Source organism: Cryptomeria japonica, chromosome 5, assembly GCF_030272615.1.
Source record: "Cryptomeria japonica chromosome 5, Sugi_1.0, whole genome shotgun sequence".
NCBI lineage: Eukaryota > Viridiplantae > Streptophyta > Pinopsida > Cupressales > Cupressaceae > Cryptomeria > Cryptomeria japonica.
Window position 1 is genome coordinate 163,294,673 of NC_081409.1, and position 7,457 is coordinate 163,302,129.

The 7,457-nt window shown below is 35.1% G+C and overlaps 1 pseudogene; it reads right to left on the reverse strand.

The window, feature by feature from the left end:
• Positions 1-1,296: 1,296 nt before the first annotated feature.
• On the reverse strand, positions 1,297-1,852 carry LOC131052740 (uncharacterized; annotated as a pseudogene).
• Positions 1,853-7,457: the final 5,605 nt, after the last annotated feature.

Genomic DNA, 7,457 nt, shown 5'->3' on the forward strand with positions numbered 1-7,457 from the left:
AAGTAATAGAAGCCTAATGGAACCTTCAGCATGAATTCTCATAATGATGGTAGACTAATGGACTCATGATTAAACTTTTAATTATGGCATGCATTGGATGAGGGTTGTTGTAATAGAAACAATGCATAGTAAACTCACAACCACTACTTTTTTTTCACTAGGGTATCTAAAGACATGCATCCCTTTTCACTCCTCTTTGTAGCAACTCAGCTTGTTAGTTCCACCAGTAGGCCCCCTCTTCCTTTTTTAACCAAACAAGTATGGTTGTGCCAACTGGCACTGCTCAAAAAAAATTTTGACTTTTATTTCATTCTATGGCACATTTTCTTACAATGCCAATTTTGTTTCTACCAATGCCTCCTAGGTACAACTTAAAAAATTAATTGTGACATCCTTTACAACCTAAGGGAGATAATGTTTTTTCTCATATTAATTAATTGTTTTCATGAGTAAGTGTTTTGTACACAGTCTTTTGTGTTATGAATACATCATCAATGTCATAGGAGACTTGGTTTAATTGCAAAGTCTATGTTGTAAGCATCTAGATGGTGTGAGTTCAAATCTTCTACAACATACATACATATATATATATATATATATATATATATACACTCAAATAAAAAAAGGACATCATGAGACTGTATGAAAAATAAATGTAATTAGAAGCCTTTAAACACAATGGTAGAGTAATAAGTTGTGTAAAAAATACCTAGACCTTGGTTGGCAAGGAATATATAGGAATTGATCATAATTTGAATATAAAGTTCTCAAATCTAGGAACCATGTCAAATGCATTTCTCCACATCAAGAAAAATGATCCAAAACATTAAAAAATTTAACTAATAATACGTCTGATTGAATGTATGATGATTTCTTAAATGGTAAGGCATTGTAAATTTTGTTTGTCCAATCCTCAAACGGGTTGTGCATATATATATTTCATCTCTCCCAGTGATAATAACTAACAATGTAGCGGTTAATAGTACTCTCAATTTCTCATAAAACTTCATGTTATTATAATTACATATGATTATAGTATAATTAATTCATGGCCTTGTACTCTAGAATCAAATGTTTATAATTCTATATTAATATAGATTAATTAAATCATGGTCGCACTCTAGACATCAACAGTCTGTAAATTAGAAGTAGATTCCAATTTGAAATTTTAATTATTACTAGACGGAACCCCTTTGCCTTTTTTGCAGGGCCGAAGTTACAGTTCCCATTTGGAGATTAGTTTATTATTAAATAGATCTCGGTATAATACATCATAAAAGTAGAGAAACTTATTGCTTAACTGGAAGCAGCATACTTAGCCTTGTAGTCACTCCAGAGCTGATCAACGGATTTGCCAGTGAGGTCATTAAAGAACCCTGGTCCCATTTGTCTCCACTGCCAGGACTAACCCAGTGGGAAGGAGCCAACCCTGCAGTGAGGCGGACATAGTCTGCAATGCCTTCAATGAGCCCACCAGGGGCTTTTCCCTGGCCGTTCCATTGCCACACATGTGTCATTTCGTGGTACAAAACTCCTCTAATTTCTGCCTTCACGTCACCTCCGTAGTTGCCCACATAATCTGCACTTAGGTAAATTTCGTCAGCACTTGTATATGCAACGCCGTCCATGCTTTCGACGATGAGAGTAACCTTGTCCACATTCTTCCTATCTGCAGTCGATTGCTGGTGAAAGGTTTTCCAAATAAATTTAGTGGACAAGACCATAATTTCAAAATCTCCGCTCTGGCCAATCTCTTGATCGAATCTGTTGCCACCGGAGGTTTCTTGTGCATGATTAGAAAATACGAAAACCAGCGCTTCACTGGTTTGGACCGTTAATACCATCAGGGCTACCAAACCCAGCACTCAGCAATTTTATTTTATTGATGTTGTATGGTTAGTTGGATGTGATTAGTAATTAGTTGTGGTTGCTATTTCAGTTATGGTGATTGATTCTCAGTCTCTTTATTATCATGGGATTTGGTGATTGCACTTGGATATTGGTTGAGAATGGAAAGCAGGTGATATACTTCAAGTGGAAGGTTGTTTAAATGTGAAGTCGCAGCGTGAGTCAAACTTCAAGTGGGAGATTGTTGGGATGTGAAGTCTAACTCTTCATTTCACCTTCTTATCTGTGTCTCTGCATCTTCTCTTGAAGGCTATTGTATATAAATAAGGGCAAACCCCTGTGTATGCATGTTGCAATAATATGTTGCAATAATAATAAAGATCTTTGCTCTGCTTATCCTGTGGATATAGCCAAATTTGTGAACCACAATAAATTCTTGTGTTTGTGTATAACTTCTGGTTTTCCAATTTGTCTTATGTTTTAACAATGACTCGTGTTGGAGATTGTAATCCCAACTACGCTTAACTCCGTCTGCCACCGTATCTCCACAATCAGATCCTCCATGCAAGTAGTTAGATCCTCCATGCAGGCATTCAAATATCAGATCCTCCATGCAAGCAATCAAGAGATTTGCAATTAGATTGATCCTACGTTAGCTCCACTGCATGCGAGTAAACTGCTCTTAGAAGTTTAAATTGTTGCTTATATTTCAGATTTTCTAAAGTTTAGTAGGCAGTTAAGTTTTTGATAATAAAACGGTGGATAGATCCGTTGTAATAGTTTGAATTTAGCCTTAGTGCTATTAAATGCCTTTTAAAAGGAATGCAATGTAATCTATTTTGAAGAATCAATCAATAGAATTATTTTGTTTTCTGTTTTATTTTTCTTTTCCTCTTCCTTCAATTGGTATCAGAGCTAACTTAGAATCAATCTAATTGCAAATCTCTTGAATGCTTGCATGGAGGATCTGATATTTGAATGCTTGCATGGAGGATCTAACTACTTGCATGGAGGATCTGATTGTGGAGATACAGTGGCAGACGGAGTTAAGCGTAGTTGAGATGACTGCAGTGTCTCTCTCACTCACGATGCTGCATTGAAAATTGAAAATCTTCTAAATCTAGAGATCAAACCTAAGAAATCCCATGCTGCTATTGGGATGCTCTTACCACAAGCTCTGGTCCTCTTGGTTGCCAGTCCATTGTTGGTTCAGGTGTGATTCTCTTGTTTTATCAACACCTCCCTTAGACTCACATTTGCGGGTGCTCGGAGATCTTGCTATCAATGGGCTTTTCTAGCCTCAAACATTGCTTCAAGACCTTTTACAATGTCTTCACCTTAGTGTCCTCAAATTCAGCTATAGCTGACACTTCCACACAACTGAGATAACAGATTTTTATTTTTTTTTACCACAAACTGTTTTCCTCTACCTTGCTTCACAAGGATCCTCTTTATTTTTGAAATTTTTAAGGAATGCACTCTCAATACAAACTCTTCCTACTTAAGCTACAGCTTCACCATGACCAATCTGACTAGTTAATACGGTCTCCAAGTCTACACGATCTGTTGCTACAGCAGTTCACACCTAACTCTTTCTCTCATGGTTCTGGGCCCTCCCCTAAGGGAGATAGGCCCAGACCAGCTCTGATAACACCTAGCTCTGATACCAATTGAAGGAAGAGGAAAAGAAAAATAAAACAGAAAATACGTTGCTACAGCAAATAGATCCTTCTCGAATAGTTAACTATTACATAACAAATTGCATGAGCGGTGGAAGTAGTACATGTAGATCGATCGACTGGGATACAAAAATAACAATTCTTACGGTGCAAGTTGTGCATGCATGGAGGAAAGGTGGAATTTGGAAATAAAGAAGTATCGACTACATGGAGACTCAGAACAAATACATAACTAATAGTCTACGTGGGCAACACATCTTTGCATCCTTTCATTAGAAAATACCACCGAAAATATAGTTTAACTGACTGTTTGCATGAAAGGGAAAATTCACACAAGGATTCTTCAGGCTGTAAACATGGGAGAAATTACATTTTCCAACAACTCGGTCGCTTTTGAGTGAGTACAATCAGCCGAAAGTGAGTACAATCAGCCGAAATGGGTTGCTATCTCATTTATTAATAAAATTATGTTGTTGTTTTTTTCTGAAGTTAGTAAGCATTCCACGGTTCCACCTCATTCTCTATGTATTTAGCAAAAAAATATTCAGTGGAATTTTTCAACTGAAAGTAAATGCCTGGTTTTTATTAGTTAATCTACTGGTCCTTTATATAACACCCCTGACTTCGAAAGACAAATACATTAACTATTTATGTCGTGATCCGAGTCTTCGAATGAATAGGGAATGTATTGATTGTTTTCAGCCATTAGATAGGTCTGTGATATAAAGGTAGAGCCCGCAGTGATCTAGGCGGCTTCTGTTTCTTAAAATCTAATCTAAACTCACGCCATTGTCTTATGTCTTTGTCTCTGTCTCGATTGCTCTCTCTCCTTCCTCCACATCTTCTTTGATTTGAAATGGTGATTTATTTTGATTTTATTTTGATGATTGACTACTATGATAACTTTTCCAGGTAATCCCTATATTTTTTTTCCTTGAGGAACAAGTTTTTTATTGTAGGTGTGCTGGATTCTACTTCGAAGGAAATCTCCACAAATTCATTGATCAAGACGTTTGTAAACTTTGAGTCAAACAAAACAAATTAATTGATCAAGGCGTTTGTAGACTTTGAGTCAAACAAAACATAGTTATGGGTTGAGAGCTATTTTAAATTTTTCAGTGGGCATTGAGAATTTTAGTAGTTTTGGAACAATTGAGATGTTTTAGAACGATAAACTATTTTAAAATTTTGTCTCAAAGTTTAGAAAAAAGTTGATGTTTTTCATAGGGTTTTTTAAATTTCAAATAAGTTTTTAAATATAAAAAGAAAATTACTTGAAAGAGAAAACTATTATTCTATTCTAAAGAAAACTTTTAGAGTTTGAGAATTAAAAAGAAAAAGATTCTACTTTCTCAACTAATTCAATTTGTACTACAACATTTTCGGATTATATTGAATTAGATTTAGAAATCTGTTGTGTTCAACAAATTCCTTAAATTTACCTCATTCACAAGACATTAGAAGTAAGTTGTTTATGAAGAATATTGTATAGAAACACCTCTTATATATGTGAATATAATGTTATAATTTTCAAACTATTTTTGAGGAAAACAACTTTACCCTTTAAAGTGAAATAGAATACATCCTTTAAAATATATCAAGTGAAATTAAATGTAAGCTTGACCCTTTAGATATATGAGTTGAATTCGATTAAAGCTATAAAAGTAAATAAATTAAAATTAAGATGTGAAACAAACATGAATGGGATGGACATAGGGTTGCATACCTTTTACCAATTGAAAGTGAAAATTATTTTATAATAGATATGATGGGGAGCTACAATTGAGAATATGAAATTTGATTTCTAATCAAAAGGCTAAGATGAGTAAATTTTAAAATATTAGAGAATTGGATAGGTTCATGATTATGATCCCATATTCATAGTAGTGTGATCTTATCTAAATTTTGCAATCCTATCTAGAGAAGAGATGGATCCTCAATACCTACGACATATGTTTGCCTTATTATATCCAATATAAACATAATAAAGGAAATGATACAAATCAATTTTGGGCTTGTCGCATGAGGACTAAAATTCAAGAAAAAAAAGCTCAATCAAACCTTGAGACAAAATTCATAATAAAAATAAGAGATGTGAGTGGAAATTGATGCCAATTATTGTGGTACCTAGTCAATGTTACTATGTCGATTCTTAATTTGATGATTTTTTATTACTTCATGTAATCTATTATGCAACCTTGTTAGAGAGTTTAACTTGGATGTGTGTTAACAAGGACTTTTTATTGTCATTTATTGAATGGTTGACTAGTAATCCTTGATAAAGGATGAGAGTGACTCATTTACTTACAGTCTCCTTCCAAAACCCTAGCTCTATCATTCACGCTCATTATAAAAAAGAGTTGTCCAACTACTAATGATCATAAAAATATTAACAAGAGCTCAATATATTTTCTATAACCATATAAAGTGATTGAGAGATAAATCAAAAATAAAAAGTAGTAGTTACTAGTAACATTTTTTGAGAGGAATGTAACACTAACATTTTATAATTTTAAGGTGTAACTAGTGAGAAGATGGAGCTAGGGTTTTGGGAAGGGAAGGAGTTGGAAAGGGTTATTTCATTTTACCTTGTTAAGAAAAGGTACTATTGTGGGTGTAAGCCCCACAAACCATGTAATGCCCCGCCAGGAACCCTAAAAGAAAACAACACAACTAGGCAACTAAAGGGTGAAATAAAAAAATTTTTGTTAAAGACTAAGTGCACTAACTAAAACCATTGCACGTTTAACAACACAGCGGAAGTCTACCATATGTTTTCCTAAGGGTAACCAATGAAGATTAATTTTGTAGATTATATTAACACCACAGTTAATCCATTTAATTAGATAAATTGAAAACTTAAGTTTAAAACTACACATACATCCAAATTTCATAATAAAGAAATAAAAGTATTTCAATGTATCTAATTTCCATAAACCATTTAAACATAAGATCAAAACAATAACATTCATTTCACTGACATAATAATAATATTACAATATCCATAAATACATGGCTTCCAATAATACCACTGGTTACAAAGATACAATATCAAGGTTACATAAAAGTTGATACAATGACCACAAGGTCTCAACTGAACAATGATCTCGAACAAGAGTTGGTACATAAACCACGAACCAAGAAACACCAGCGAAGCCTTTCCTCGCCTGAAGATACAATTCAGAACATTCGATAGGAAGTGACACTACCACCCAACCATGTGATCCCGAAACGGAACCACCCCACCATGCTAGGAGATAGTAGAAAACCTTCAAGCAAGAAAAGTAAGACAAGTACGAAAGGACTACAAGACTCCGCAAACATCCATGTAACTCAACTCACAAAACACAAGTGACTCTAAGGAGAGAGTGTCATCACATGTCTTACGCTGGATACCATGGTACAGCCTCCATAGGTCCCGACCCCCATCCTGGGTTTCTCCTGGTAACCTCTCCCAAGCCTCTAGTTTCAACTAAGTCTCATGCGGACCCTACCAATCCTTTCATGAAGACAAGGTGGTAAGTTTTGTCATTCCAGGCCTTCTCGTAGCATTATGAGCCCTGTACAAGCACTACACCTATTCACGAGGTACATTATCTTAATTAATATTTATCTCACTCCCCCCCAATATATTATTAGGTTATCACTTTTTAACTGACTTGTGACGGGTTATCTTGTCATCCACTTCGGGCACGGCCCCCACTCGAAAGCCACTCTCTCTCATAGGACACAAACAAGAAAGGTCTCCCTACGAGAACTCTATGTCGAAACAAACAGCCATAATTAATCCTGACAAAGCACAGGTGAAGGATACACAATCACTAACCCAAGATTGACCATTTGGACAAACACACACAATGGCTCACATCAATAAGGTTATACAACAACACCTGACCAAGGAAATATAACAACATAGGGCACAATGACAAC